Raw genomic sequence first — 16,661 nt, 5'->3', positions numbered from 1 at the left:
GGATTTGCTGATTGTGACGACTTCGGGACTCGGATGAAAAGATTACCGAGCGACAGTCATCGAGAATGAGGAGAATAAGGCCCGGGGGGGGGTGTCTCTTAGGCTGCGGTGGACAATAGCCTTTTTTTACGCTGTGAATATTACGATACATGCATTTCCCACGTTTTTCTGTATTCCTAGAATAGTGATCATGGCATGTTCCTCGTTTGGGAAGGATTATCTCTTGATTGTTACGTCTGTTATTTGATTTAATGTGCATTTGACCTTAAACTGCCTGCCTACCTGCATGTTATTTTATTGTACTCTCAGACGCTCCATAAAAAATGTAATAATTTATCAAATTCCCATCGGGATGATTATCTGCTCCATTCTCGTCCATGCGAAGAACCTTAGCAGTCGTTTTTTATGGTCGCAGGCAAGAATGAAAGCATCGCTCATCTCATTTACGAAAACTGGAAATTGCTCCAAAAAAAATGGTGACAGTCCATTTCAAGCCGAGAAATCACGGCACGTGCACGTGATGATGATTAGTGATATAGATTCGTGAAAGTATGCTGGGTGTTACGGAGATGACTCACCACTCTTCACGATGATGATGTGTTTGACTTGGGAGCAACCGTGTTTCCTTTTGGAGCACTCAAATGTAAGACTAATGGAAAATATTCAAATTTAACTCTCAAGCTGATTCGACCAGACTGACCGTCGTACTGCTTGCTACGTACGAGGCCGCCACGAATATTTCACTAGCTGCGAAGCACAGCCAAACCACGAATCGCACACTCTTCGCGCAGGTATGTGTAAATTGCGAGTCTGGTGCTCAAAAATCACGGATTTTGGGCCGCGTCATCGATTTCCGCCGGCGAAGTTTCTCCACCGCGGCGTGTGGGTCCCTGCCCGCTCTGGAGAGGAGGCGAATTTCGGCTCTTTAGGCAAATGGTTTCCGAACGTTTCTTCCAACCCACAAATTCAGCGCCGCTCGGCTAGGCCACGCTAGGGCTTGGGTCTAGCCGGGTCTGCAGAGGCCATTAGTTGATTGATGACAGGTCGGGGGAGAGCGGTGGAGTCACTGGAAAACACGGAAGGAAGAAGGGGTGGGGTCGCGTTTTTCATCTCGCGCAGTCGAGCCGTGAAAGTATATGGGCGCAGAATTGGATTGAGCGGTGGGGGGAGAAGCATTATTTCCCACGCCCATCCCACCTTCGACGTACCCCGGAACATCACGCAGCTCGGTTTACAGCCACAAAAAGCCATGATTAAGTGACGAACTGTTTTCAATCCGACTTGTGGCCTTCTCGAATCCGAATCCTGTAATTTAGGCAGTCAAGTTTTCATCTCGTAGTATGTGCAATATCAAAATTAGAGTGAAGGAATTATTTTAATAAGTCCATTTCATTCACGTGATAACAGGTCTTCGACGATGCTTTTCACGAAACAAAAACTCGAGTCCATTTCCTCACCGCTTCACGAGTATTTTCTTTTAACTTCTCTCGCCGCAGTGTTTACACCATCCCAATTTCATCGAATTTCTCCGCGATTGCAGGATTCGAAAAGTGCTCTCACAAATCGGCTGGTAGATCGCGTCTAGTTAGTCCACTGAAATGGGCGATTTATATCTGACATTTTTCAAATGATGTCATTGGAACCGAGTGAAAGTTGCTTTATCTAAGACGGCAACGGGGGGAGGAGTGGTTAGTACTTCGATTAATTATTAATGTTATTCATTCAATCATACACAAATTCATGTATATCGTAATGCTTACTTTCAACTAAACTTGGGCATTCATTCATTCATTAATGCCAGTCCCTTCTAGTTTTAAGAGACCGTCACACTAGTTGGCAAGAATCTTGAAAATGTCTTAGCAGTTTACATGTTATGAATGAATAAAATATTTCAGGTAGTAAAAAAATACATCACGCATGAATTTGTTATTATTTATTAGCTCTACGATAACATTTAACGACGATGTGATAGCTCTATCACTCGGCGATGAAAAGTATAGATGAAGCCATCGTTACAGAAACACGTTTTGATCCCTACAGTTACATTTCAGAGTTAGAGTATCTTAGCCCAATAATCATTGTATTAAAGTAAACAGTTCAGATACAAGTGTTTACTTAGGAATTTAAAGAACGGGGCTCATATTATTTGCATAAGTTTAGTTCTACCAGTCATTATGCCGATAATTTATTTCCGTTTTCAATAAAAAAGGAAATTTTGATGATGCCGGTATTTTTTGTGAAAACAAAGTAATATTGACTATCATTATTGAATAAACTATGGTATACAAACTATGCTGTTCGGAAACAAGAAGGAGAAATAATGAAATAATATAATTGTCACTGAATACAGGGTTCGTCCGGAAAATAAGTGTACTGACTCCTGGGCTGGGCGCGCCGCTCCAGGCGCGCCCAGAACCGCTCTGACGGGCTGCGATTGGAGGGGGGTATGTTGGCAAGCGACGCTGAAAAAGGCAGTCGGCTCTGAGCTGTGGTGTAGTGAGGAGCTCTGTTAACGCGAACCTCCACGCTCGACCCACGTCACGGAACGCGATGCCGAAGTTTTTGGAGCAGCGTTATTCCATCAAATTTGCGGTAAAGCTTGGGAAATCGTCTACCGAAACTGTCGGTATGATTAACCAGGCTTACGGGGAGTCAGCCATGTCCAGAAACATGATCTTTAGATGGCACAAGATGTTCGTGGAGGGCAGAGAAGAGGTCGACGACGAGTCTTCGAGAGGTTCCCGATGATGCCTTCGCGGGAGCGTTCCAGGAATGGGAACGCCGCTGGAACAAGTGTATCGACTCACAAGGGTCCTATTTCGAGTAATATTAGCTTAAGATATGTAAAAGTGTAATAAATTTTTATTTCCTGAGCTCTGTACACTTATTTTCCGGACGAACCCTGTATGTGAACGAATATGTATTGTCACTGAATACCCAATGCAATTAGACACTAAAATATGCAACTTCCTTTGCAATTAACATGAGATTTATTTATTTTGTTTACATCTTCCATCACCTTAGTGAGATTTCCTAGCCGTTTCAATAAAAGATATGTTCAAATTTCGTAACAACGACGATAATTAGGCGATGAATAAAGTGAAATATTTCCCACACGTGGCACAGGTGCTGACAAATGCCCACGAGCACCCGGTGTAATTCGAATATTGAATTCATCCTTGAAATAGGACGTGGATACTCTCCTCTGTACTGTCGTGGTTACCCATGCCGACGATCCCAGTGATGATGCGGAAAAGATGAAACCGCAGTACCGTTTGACGATTAGAAAACTGTCACCTCGCAAGAAACCGTATCCAAGAACAATTCCACCCGCCACCCCTTTTCGGGTAAATATGGTTACACGCTATTAAATGGAGACCCTGAGAGAGAGGGTTCTTCCCTCGCTTGATTGAGGGAATCGTTCAACAGGGAGAACGAAAGTGAGTCTACATATTCGGAGGATTTCGGGTTGCGGCGGAGGGAGGTCGGATGTCGGGGAGGGTGTGAGCACGAAAGGAATCATCGGAGATTGTAAGCTCTTTGACGCAAGGAATTCGCTGGAAGGGCAGTCGGCCACATATTGCTTTTCAAGAGACCCTTTAAGAACGCTCTTGGCAGTTGCTGGCTGACTGAGAGTCATGCTTATAAGCGCCCTGTGTGTGCGACTGAATAAGTGAGTTCTTTTGGTGATACAAGGGATGACGAGGCGGTGGATAAGGCCCGGGTGTCTTTATGACTTCCGCTTTAACCCTTTGCGCACGTGAGCGTAAGTTTCTCTGCTCTCTCTGAAACGCCTTTCGTATTTCCTCGATCATCATCTCATGTTTTGGTCGCGTTTCGTACATTTTTGGCCTTCCATCCACTTACGCGTGTGAAGAATGAATGCGTCGTTAGTGGTGTGGGTCCATAATGGACGGAGTAATTCGGAGACAATGTGAATCACGCTCATTTTACTGATTTCACCAAATAATTGAGATGTTATTATTTTACTGTGTAATTGAAGCGATGGACGAAATTAATTTTATGGCAACGTAATTATTAAAAATACAATGGCATACATGATAAATAACTGATCGAATCACTTTTCCACTTGAAAATTTTTTTTTTAATTTTACGACCGGGTTTCGATGTATTACATCATTATCAGGTAATACATCGAAATCCGGTCGTAAGATTTGAAAAAAAAATTATCAAGTGGAAAAGTGATTCGCTCAGTTATTCAATCTGTTCGACTTCCACCAAATTACGCCTGAAGCATCATGCATTTTCATTGTGCATTGTGGTATTATAGTGTATTCAAAAGTGAGAAATGTAATAAAATCGATCAATCTAAAGATGCTAATTTTTATCCGATTTTGTGTATCAGCCAAAAATAACTTTGAATAAATATTACGAGAAAATAAGGGCAAACGAAATAAAAAAGATGGGTAGAATCATCAGTTGGACAAAATGTTACACACCTGTAAGTAACTACATAATTAAATGTGCACTAGGTTGAATTCTACGAGTATTTCACAAAAGAGGTCCAATTGACCATGCAGTTTGGTACGTTCCTTTCTTTCAAATGTTTTACTTTTGTTATGCCTCGAGTGGAAAATTTCAATGCTAAAAAGTGTTTTAAACTGGAAAATACATTTGAGTGAGGTGTGAATTTAAAGAGTGTCTCCTTTTGTACAGGTCGTTACGTACCTACGCAATGAGGTGATGTAAAATATTTGGCTCGAATTATTCCCTCGATCTCTTGTTTGATAGCAAATTATTGGTATTTTTCCCAAACTAGTGCATTTCATTTGTCTCCAGAGCCCCTCATTCCAGTTCATTACTTAACGAGCAATCCTTTGTGCTCTTCAATCCCAAATTTTTACGAACCGGGCAACATTTCTACAATTTCGTCAAATTTCTAATGAAATATTTTCAGGAAAGCTCTCGAACGCTGGCAGAATGTTGATAGTAGGGCCTATAAAAAAATTTAAAAAATGTATCTCTTTTACTTAATGATCACTATATTTCCCGCCCAATTGTTCACGCGGAAAATGTTTGCGTATTCGAATGGACCAATGCTGCACATGTCTCCCTTCAAAATTGGTTCGGACGCGTCTTTGGCGTGCATTTATTGCAGGTGTCAAGAACGCTCGCTGAGCATTTCTAGGGTGATTAAGTTCATCCGATCGTTTCCAAAAAGTTCTTTGCCCTTTATTGCTTTACCATGCAAATCCAGCTTCCGAAGAGTGCAGCTAGCGGTTATGCAACTCCTACCTGAAACTTAACGGTTTTGAAGCACATCAACTTCCAACTAGTAAACTTTCCTATCACCGTCATTAAAGTCATTACGTTTAAAATCCAAAAGTAGCAGATAAGCGTCATACTGGAGTTCATCAAATTTTTGGTGAAATATGGATGATTTTGCTTTTACATTTAGCTGGACAATTACATCATGACTATGTATCCAATTGCCAAAATATGCGATCCTTATCGTTTTTATCGGAATGGTTACAACAATCTACAATTTGCCAATTTTCAAGGACTCATTTGGGAACAAGTGGATGCCCGACTGTATTGTAATCATTGAATTTAGTCAAATCTACATCTAATTAATACCCCGTAAGCCGCCGCAAGTGCGTGTGGCGGGGGGTGAAAACCACATCAGAATGCACTCACGTTACCATGATATAGTTATTTCAAAAGCCTTCAATCTCCATCTCCCCAAGGGCTCTCAGATGCAGGCTTATTTAGGATGGTGTCCCTTAGCCATGTGCCCTTTCTTCCTCCGAGACCCGTCTCGGACATCTCGCCGGAGACGCAGGGTGAACGTGGCCGCTCAATTGCCATTTCTCATTACTCCGGGGGTGGGGGTTTCTCCATAATTTTGATCGTGCCATTTGCCAATGAGTACTCAAAGCGAAAAGATAGTTTCATGAATAGTGTAGAGTAAAATGTTTCGTGACATTAAGAGGAGTTGCGCTTCGCCCTGAAAATCGAAATAATAACATTAGGAATATTTTGAGATAATAGGACTAAAACCGAAAGATGTGAATTGCCTGTCCTTCTCGGGAGATAAACTTCTTCCCGAGCGGATAATCACCCAATTGAAGATGGTGTGCGGGGCGAGATTGGCTGCGGGAACTTCGTCCAGTGCTCTCGCGGTGGAGAGGGGGTGTTTGGTCGGTGCCCAATGGCGTCAGGGATCACTCTCAGCCGACACGCCGTTCCAACTCGAGACATCGGTACACAAGGCCGCGGTCCAAGGGCGCCTTCGCTTGTGAGTGCCGAGTGCAGGGCGGTGTTTGACTTTGAGCGGCCCGTATCGATGAAAGGGGAGGGGCTACGGAACCTGGGTGTACGTGCATTATCGGAGTCCATAACCAAGAGGGCCCATTATCGGACCTTTCACGTGAAGACAGCATGAGTCGTCTCGTTGGGCAGTGCGCGTGTCTTGGCAGCGATTGTGAATTTGCATCGAAGGGCATTTCGACTGTTAGAACTACTAACTCAAAGGACGATGTATTCAGCTGCTTACCTTCACAGTGTCTTATACTTTATGCGCCGGTTTCTACCTCGGAGAAAGCTTCGTTTCTTCGAGGTCACGAATCAAAGTACTTTAATTGTTATCTTTGTTTTGTCTGTAAGTTACATTGCGGTTCCAATCCAAGGATTTCAGGATCAAGATTAGTCCCTTATCAATCGGATCCCTCCAATGCGGGATATTAATGTATCCTTGTGACGAAATCCAGGGTTAATATACAGCAGTTATTCAATAAATGGCAGCTATTCTCCCTAATTAAATCTGTACAATCGACGTCCTGAGTTTCTTTCGCAAATAATGCGAGGTAATCTATGATGAGTCTAATTGATAAAATGAAGTTTCCTCATCACTGTTCTTTCCAAATATCCAGCTGTTATTGAGACCTTAGCCTAGATCCTTTGAGGCGAGACTGCATTTAATACTTTACTGTTTCTCACCGATCGATCAATAGTGTCGAAATTTCATACTTTTCGTGATGGAATGAACCAAGTATTTTCCTGGTCATCAACGCTAATTGAGCCACTCCCATTTTCTAAGTATTGCTCTGGTTTACTGCTCCGTATATATTTTTTTTAATCTGCCTTAGCTTCTTCAATGACTCATTTGTGAATGCAGTCCAAATCGTTTGAAAATGTAAGTCATCTGCTTAAATTTTTATCCGTGTAAACTTTGAAACTGTCGAAAATAATTCTTTCATTGCTGCTGCATTTCATTATTATGTTATTTATAAATTTAAAACAAAATGGATGAGTTTTATAACAGTTTTTTTGAAGGACGCCGGATTCTTATATTGACATCATTTCATCTCGAGCCATTAATTCTCACCGCTTGTTTGCGACGGAAGAGAAAGTCATTAGGCCCAGTTTGCTTTCTTTTCATTTATTTCGCTCTCTCTCCGCCCGTGTATTAGCATCAATTCGACGAGCCCTATTTTGATGAAATCATTCTGTTAATTCAAGATATTTGCACTTTCATTTTGATTTCTTTCCTTTAGTGGGAAATATGAAATATGTATGTACAGAGAGAGAGAGAGAGAGAGAGAGAGAGAGAATATACATACACAAATGTAAATATATTGAAAAGATTTGTCAATGTTTGGATTTCATTGCAATCGGAAAAATATCACCTCTTATTACGAAAATGAGAGGCACTCTTCAACCTTTATTTTATCCGCATTAATCTGTTTCGAATCGAATAAATAAATTTAACTCTGTGAGGCAATTCTAATATATTGATTAAATACTTTTCGTCCAAAATTTCGGGACTTGAATGAACCCAATACTCTTTAATAAATGCATCGGGGGACATCTCAGGAAATCAGCAAAATCAGTGAACAAACAGTGCTTCACAGAAACCGTGAAGGCGGCGAGTCATTCATGAGTCACTCTCCGTGCACTGATCTCTATGCCTTATAAAAAAGCGTCTGACATAGCTTGTGAAAGGTAATGGTTTCTTTGTAACTGCGGCTTAAGTAACACCTTTATTTTGTAACACGAAACGTACTTTAATTCCATTTCCTCGAGCAAATGGACAAAGGTTCATCCACTTCCGTATAGCCCGTGACATTTTCCTTTCCGTCTGCATGAGAAATAAAAAGATGAATTAGTTCCCTCCACGTTCAGATATTCCGGGGAAAATATTTGCTCTCTGACCAACGGGGAGCAAACTAACTCGGGCGGATTATTTTTTCAAATCGCCGTCGTTTCTGAAGGGCTGCCTTCCCGGTCGCCGGCGGGAACCCGAAGCGGGGGAGCAAATATCGCCCCTCTTGAGGGATTCGGGAGGATCCAGGAGGCAATCCACGGGGCGAATCCACCACGCAGGGGGAATTATATCGGGGGGGAGAGGGAGGAACATATAGGGGAGTCATTTCGCCGGAATAAGTGTTTTCTCGGGATTACGTGCCCCCCCCTTGACTGATTGAGACGCGAAACCTTAGACGGGGGAGAAGGCGGGAGATGGGAGAATAATGGGCCGTGTGATGGACCTAAGTGGATCAAGGGGAGAAGATTGGCCGGACCACCACTCGCCCTTACTCCCACCCCTCTTCCCCCCGCCCCCGCACATCTCTCTCCTCCGGCGAGCTCCGGGGCGAGAAGGAAGGATGACGGGTGGCGGGGGGTGGAGGCAGAGGCGGTGATAAGGGTTTCGAGGTGGAGGGGATGAGGACCCTATCACCCCCCACCCCCCTATCCTCCTCCCCTCACTCATGTTTCATAAGAGAGCAGTCCATCTGAGTCCGTTTTCCGGGCGGAAGACATCGGTAGGTAAGCTGTAGGTAGGAAGGGGGAGAGAAAGAAGATGATGAGGGAGAGTCGCGATTTCTGTGGGAGCAGTCATTCGAAATCGGAGATTAATTGCTAAAGGTGGACTCTGGATTGGAGTTAGCCTTTCGAGCGGGTCCGGACGTTTGCCAAGGGATGGAATGGGTTTTCTCCCAATGCAAACACCTTTTGTTTTTAGCTTATTTTGTAGGCTTCCGAGACATCTCTTTGCTGGAATCGTACTTCTTCCGGGATTGCCGTCTAATCTAGTTCGCAACACGTTTTCGGGATCTAGTCACTGAATTAACTAGGAAGACCCAAAATTCTTAGCAAAATAAGGGCAAATCTCTCTTCATGCTATCAAGGAAGCCGCGGAAATGGCCAAAAGACAAGGCCAGGCTTCAGCCGGGGGGAGACTGATACCAACGAGCCCCAGCCAGGATCGAAGGGTAATAGAATCGTCAATCGAACAGATTGCCTCGAAAGAACCATTACGACACTATAAGCCACTTGATAGCCAGTAGGAGTTGATTTTATTTAACCCTGGCAGTGAATTCAGTGATTATGGTACGTAGTTATGCATATACATGTGTTACCCCCACTTATTTCATACACAGATTTAATATTCATCCACCCAGTGACGTAAATTCCAATTGCAATAGTGCACCATTTAATGGATGCTTGTTGAATATTCATTGTCCGGGTCTCATTGAGACTCTCCGTACTTTCTCCCTAATGAACATTTTTCTCTCTCACTCCTCACTTTCTCATTTATTTCACTTCCCCTGGCAACCATCGTGGCGTCTTCGCCTCGCTCTATGAACGCCGGAGACGAATCACCTCCTCTAACCTGGATTCCGTGATTCTGTTTAGTTATATCGTGTGTGTAATTGGCTACCTCGTTCTTTTTTCTGCTGCTGTATCCTACCGCGGAATGGAATATATTTCAATGGACCCATGCTACTCGATTCGACCCGAAGACCTCTCCAGGAGATCGAGCGAAACCGTTATCAGGAATGTACAGGACAGCTACTGTTACGGAAGGAGTGTGGACCCACCTTTGGGTTTAGCTTACTTCACTAGCTCCTCATAACTCTCAGTTTCTTTCACTTCATGTTCCCAATGTTTCCATTGCTTTGTTCACTTTCCTGCAGTTGTGTGAATCCATTCTCCTTCATGACGGCTTCAACGTTCCGTTATCTCTTAATATTAATTAATTAAATTAATCTCTTAATGTTATTGCATTACCATTCATTTCTCCTGTATTCTTCAAATTTCCCCTCCCACCCCTTTACTTAATTGTAACCTGTTTACTTCTCGCTTAAAAACACAATTTTTCTTCGCAAGCCATTTCACACTTTCCCTCCATCACCCTTCCCAGCTTATTTTCAACTTCCTTCCCTCAAATCTAAGTCATATGAATTTATTATTTCGTAGGAGGGGACTTCGTTGCCAAAAATAATCGCATTTTTCCAAATGCAATGGTAATCCATTACATATGTAGATGGCGCGCTAATCACCAATCACGCCAACTATTTCTGTCGCTTGGATTTACTTTCCACATAAGTGTCTACGCGTGATTATTTGCACAGAAGACAGATCAGGTTATAGAAAAACTCAATCGATGGTGAATTTCACATTTGATAATCACATTGTACGATATCTAAAAGAAATCCACGAAAACCTAACAAGACTATTTATTTCGTCCAATAACGTGAATACTTAGCAAGTAAAAGACGTTTAGCGAAAGAAAGGACTCCATCAATAAAGGAATTAGGTTTCGGGGCATTGGGTCTTCGCAGATAGCGATCGTGCTGTGATCAAGTGTATTGAGATTGAGGCGTATTTATTCTTTGGAAATAAGCTTTTATATGCTAATGCTTTTATTTTGTTTCTTTGTCTACTTAGAGAGGTTGTCACTACCCTCGAGAGATGCTCAACAACCAGTCCGTCTGAATGATGCTTTAGGTCATAAAAGAGACGCCATTGTTGGCCTCACGTTGAAATCACTGAAACTGTTCAAACCATTGAACTAATGAGGTATTGTAGGGTATCATGTAGTAGATGTATACTAAAGTTACAGTTTGAGCCGTTTCGTCAATCGTCTTATATCGTACTGACTGATTATTCATGAGAACCGCGGTGCATTCCGCTGACAAAAGGAGACGTCGGACACGGCTTCCCATTTGGCCTAGGTTGTTCGTGGATACCCGGAGCTCAACGCCGGGCGTCGACGAGGAAGAGGCGCTTTGCGCTTTGGCGCGGCGGCGACTTTGACGCGGTCTCTCTCGCTTACGGCGCGGGGTGCTCCATTCACTTCTCTCCTCACACTCTAACCCGTCAGAATCCTGGCGTATTCGCTGCCTCGTGGACCTTCTCAATTTTATTTTTACCATTTCATTTTTGTGTCGCTCAAGAAAGCATTTGAATAAATCTTCACCGTGAACAATTAAATTTTTCTTGTTTTTTTCCACACAGAAACTTTTCTGATTAAAGTAGCTGAAAAATAGCCATGGCAGTGTTCCAACCCTTTAAAACATCTTGTATTTTTTCATTAGTTCCTATATCGTTTCCATTTAAATGTAAAACAACTGAGATATGTCCCATAGATTGAGTAAATTAATTAATTACGACTTCCTTCGCTACATTGTAAGTGGGTTTAAAGTAAATTTTTCTTTTAGGCTTCTTATTTCTGACCCCATATAGCGAAAACTTAGTATTTACTGCCATGTGATCACTAACTCCTTTTGTATTTGCTAAAGTTAAGGCGTTATTTTGGTTAGTTGGTTCGGGTATGTTGGTTGCTAGCAAATCTAGAATATGATCGCCCCTAGTCGGTGAAGTGACAAGTTGATGCAATGAGGTCAACGCAAAAGAATTCAATAGCGATTCGCAGATGTCTTTGTCTAAACTGCCCGTTTTAAAACTGTGTTCTCCAATCAATTGATGTGATATTGAAATCTTCACCTATTTTGACGTCGCGATCGATCATTGTGTTGGGATAAGAAACCCTTGATTTGCTGATCAAATTCTAGTATTGAATTATCTTTGTCGTCCGGTGGTCTGTGAAATGCGCATACGTAAATTCTTTGCCCTTCATCTAGTTCTAAAATTAAGCCTCCTTCATGAGGATCCAATGCACCTGAAGAACACTCAATTTGGGGAATAACTAGACGATTAACTAAGGTTATCGGCGCATCGTGCGAATGAGTTAGCTCGACAGACTTAAAAACAAAGAAATGTTCGAAGGAGCGGACAAGGCATTGTGAAAGAACATGTTGAAAAGAAGAGCACAGCTATTGAGTGGGTCTAGTATTATGTCACGAATGTCTGTAGGAATGTTTGAGAGAAAAACAGTTTGGTGGGCAATATATTAGGTGTGTCAAAGGCTGAAATACGTGCCTGGTCCAAGGGAGGAAGAATGCGAGAATTTAATGTTACGAGGAAAAGGACAGGAAAACGAAGTAAAAGATACGATTCGGGATCTGTATTCGAACCATTTCAACGATTTTCAAATCTAAGGAAAGGATGTGAGAGGCGATAAAAAACTGGTTGTGGGAAAAATAAAAGCCCCTGAATAGAATTATGATTGAGGTCAAACCAACCGAAGTTACCTTTGAGAGGATTGGCCAAAGATCACTTCCCGCAATAGTCATGGGGCATTTTAAATCCAGGCCGCCTTCGCAAGCCAAGAGGCACTCCACCACGTTGGCTCTTTCACCTTAGGGTTCGAAATTGCCGACGCAGCCGATGAAATTCTCACCGTTTCTGCTGGACTTCGTTTAGGACGCCCAGAGCTACATGGCATTTTGCATTTGCCTTTCAAATTGCATTCAAACAATATATCCACAGTCTATAGATCTGATCTACTTACTTACGATACTATTATGATAAGAAATAAATGTTAACGAGTTATGTATGCGCATATAGCGCGCTTCGGTTTTAGACGGTATTTGAGCTCAATTCCTTTTCATTGAATTCGCAGCGCTGTCTCGTATCTGTTTTCCAACTTAAATGACGCCCTTTCAAAGTGTAAAAACCATTCGCCTTGATCGGGATCATCCCAGTCCAGGCGAATGACTTCTACGCTTTGCAATTGCTGCTTTATACATGTTTTTTTATAAAAAGTATCGGTTAAAGTTTCGGGAAAAAAATTATTTTAGATATTACTTCATTGCCTCGAAATTCTTCAAAGTACATCTCCAGAGCATCGACACCCTTATGCCAGCGGCTTTTTCCACGGCTCGAAGGCTCCCTGGTTAGCGGATTCCCGAAGGCGCTTAAGGGTATGCGTGCAAGCCTCTTTGACGGCACTTACGCTCCCATTGTGGTGTCTTTTGAGGGAGGATTTCAAATTTGGGAATAGGAAATAGCATGCTAGTGCCAAGTCGGAACTGCAAAGGTGTTGGGGAATCGTCGCGATGTCGTTGCCAGAGGTCTTCGCCAGCGGACAGACACTCGACATTGCTCTTTTGATCGTTCGTCAAGACCTTTGGGAGAAAGAGTTTAGCGCAGATAAACCGACAGTCTGAATTCAATATTTCACGCACATGTCAGCGAAATATCGCTTGCCGATACTTCTTATACAACCTTGTGATGCGTATTTGCGCATTCTAATACAACACTCCCATAAAATTCACTGTCGTTTCATCTCTCGCAGCTTCTTAGAATTTGAATACCCCTTAATAATCCATTTCTATATGAATGCTTAATATGTACATTTACCTTTGGTCTCTCTTTTCGACTGAAATGACGGGATATTCATAGTTACTCCCCAATATTTTAGCCCCGTTTAACCTTTCCCTCCTGGGACAAGGATTTATTTTTTTAAGGCCCTGGAATCCTCTCGTAAGTTTTATGAATGAGTACAACGTATGCACGCATTAGTGACGCTGCGTTTGAGACATTTATTTTTAACTTTCGGAGATAAATGCTTCACGCCCTTCGAGACGGTTTACGGGGGGAGAGAAGTCCCCCTTCTCTCTTGCTTGCCTCCCGCTGACATTCAGTGGCGATAACTCACGGCGCATAACGAGGGAGGAAGAGAGCCCTTGGCGTGTTGGGAGTTATGGGCGGGAGGACTCCTTTGGGTCACGCCTCTTAAAAATGTCGTGCAACCACACCCCCTCCCCACTCCCCCAACCCCCAAGACGTCTCACCAAATCGCTTTTCATTACTTCCATGCAATCACTCGGACGGATTTCCCCTCTTCCACCCCCTCAATCCTTAACTCCTCCTTCCTCCCCATCTATCCAAGCCTTTCATGGCACCCCCTTACCCCCCTCCCCCGCACGCACGCACGCCCTCCCTGCAGGGGACACTTCCCGAGAGGGAGGGTGGTCGGTGAATTGGGATTTCGGACATAGGGGTGCGCGAGGCGTTGTGCTTAGTGGAGGAGGCAAACGTTTCTTTCTCCCTCATCCATCCCCAATCGACTTGGCCCTGGCTTAATTCCTCTTCATTCATAGAAGACAACGAATCACACGTTTTTGGACATCTCTTTGATAGCGGTGAATTCGACTTCACTGTGGTTTGAGCTCGAAACTTTCGCCGGCGAACTTCCTTTCCACAGGTATCAAAAAGTGACCTTCCTCGAGCAAGTCCTCACTGAAGGAATTTACTATCGAACTGGTTTCCAATGAATCGATATAAGCATTCCTTGTATGAGAGGCCAAATATCTCGAGAAGGAGGACTTAAGTTTTCGTCGAAAGAGTATTTAATCCTTGACTGTCAAGTTAAAATGAACGCACCTATGGTCGTGAAATATTGGAAAATGAAAAAGCCGAGACCGTAAACTTGATATGGGTGAGAGTGTACGGTCTTGGATTGTTGTTCCTTTTCCATTATTAATCCTAATCCGAGCAGTAGGATTTATGCCTAACTCGAAGTAGTAGCAGTGGAGGAGTTGTTTGATTAAGATGGGCGGCCAACCAGGCGAACAGCTGAGTCATTTGCGCCATTAGGAATAGGCGAGTAATGAGGTGAAGGTTGTATTTTCAGGTAAAAGCGATGAGAAACCCGGCATCGGCATTGGGTTAGTCTTATAGAAATAGACCAAGATATCACACAATTTCACGCCCCATCCGACGGACGGCGTAATTCGCTTCGCCTGAAGCACTCTCTCCACATGGCAATTCAGTTAGGATTAGGATATTACTTCGGAATTACTCTGAAAATCTCCGCCACGGCCGAGAATCGAACCCGGTCGGGGAAGCCGGTGTATCAGCCGTGGCGCCATCCCGATCCCTTTTATAGATCCAAGTCATTAATTATCCAAAACATTAATTTATCAAAAATATCAGATTTCGATGTAAATTTGTTGCATAGTGGTCGCTCCATACTCAATAATAAATAATCTTAAACTTGCGTCTCGCTTATTTTTATTTTTTTTTCGAAATGATAAATGTGTGGATACCACAATCATTTGTTGTTTAATCCCGTCGCTATGTTTTACTTTCAAGAATCATTAACTTGCCGAAGATATTTCAAGTTTTTAAAATGTAATTAGCTGCCTACGCATACGTTAATTTTCATAAATATAATCAATTTGTAATTAAGGGATTCATTTGAGATCTTGGGCGTTCTAAATGACCCGCGATCGGATATCTTAGGGTTGCCCACGTTTATTTTAATTTTTGTTTATATAAAATAAAGGAGTAAAACGACCTTCATTTGATCTTGGGTCATTTTCTTTTGTTAAACAAAAAGGTAACTTAAACGTTCCTAGACTTATTTTTCATTTAAGAATTATACTTTATGTGTGATATTAAAGTTTATTTGTTGATTTGGTCACTCGATCGTGCTTTAACACTCAGGAACTTTAAGCTTTCCTGGGTCCTTTCTTATTTATTTAATGTAACAAATATGCAATTGCGACTTCCCTTGGTTGTTTGCATCACATTGCAGTTTTTTTATATCATCAATAAAATAATTTTATATAAATTTTATACAAGTAACCCTGTAGTATTTGAAGATTTGTGTCAGTTTTACTGAGTAATTGGCATGCTAAAACACGAGTTTGTCCCCATTGACCCGTCCTTAATTTTATTAACATGCTTGGAAAGGCGAAGGCCCTTTTTTATTACAGAATTTAAATGACCGCACTGACGATTAAACGGGAATATTTATTCGTCTACGGGGGAAACACAAAATTACAAATAATAAGGTGGAGTGTTTCAGGAAAGGAATATTTTATAATAATCCAGTGCGTGTGTATGCATTGATAAAATATATATATATATATATATATATATATATATATAACACTTTTTGAAAGACTCACGGACGTGAATAATAATGTATAACACTTAGCACTAGTGGACACAGACAAAAACACAGAAACACACAAAAAAGAGACTCACTATTTTTCGAATTTTCGGTGGTCGTTGCCACCTTTATCAAGGAGGAGAGGGACAGAACTGAAGGGAATACGAGGGCTGGAGCGATGGATGGAAGGGGAAGGTGGGGAGGGAATTCCGAAGGGACGGGTTTGGAGGGGCAGCGTTAGAAGGGTGGGGAAAATGTAGAAGGTGATGGGGGTGGAAGGGGGATGAAAATATAATTAGAACAGGGTAATTAGTGCCTAATATTGATTCCTGGCCAGTTCCAGGACTCCAAAAGCCAGATGAAGGATTGCTCTAGTGTTTTCAGTTTCAGAGGAGGATCAGAGGGTGGGAGGGATGCTATGATTGATACACTATAGCATTTATCAAAGGGAGTGTTGTGTTCGGAGGCGTGTTTGGGGATAGGGAGCATGTCAATGAAGGAAGAGTTTTTGCATGAGGCTCGGTGGTTGTTGATTCTGATATTGAGGGGTGTGGTGGTTTGCCCAATATAATAGGCAGGGCACAGTTGGCACTTCAGAAGGTACACT

Source organism: Hetaerina americana, unplaced genomic scaffold (genome assembly GCF_022747635.1).
Source record: "Hetaerina americana unplaced genomic scaffold, ioHetAmer1.1.p SCAF_9, whole genome shotgun sequence".
In the NCBI taxonomy this organism is placed as follows: Eukaryota; Metazoa; Arthropoda; class Insecta; order Odonata; family Calopterygidae; genus Hetaerina; species Hetaerina americana.
This window is presented reverse-complemented; position numbering follows the sequence as displayed.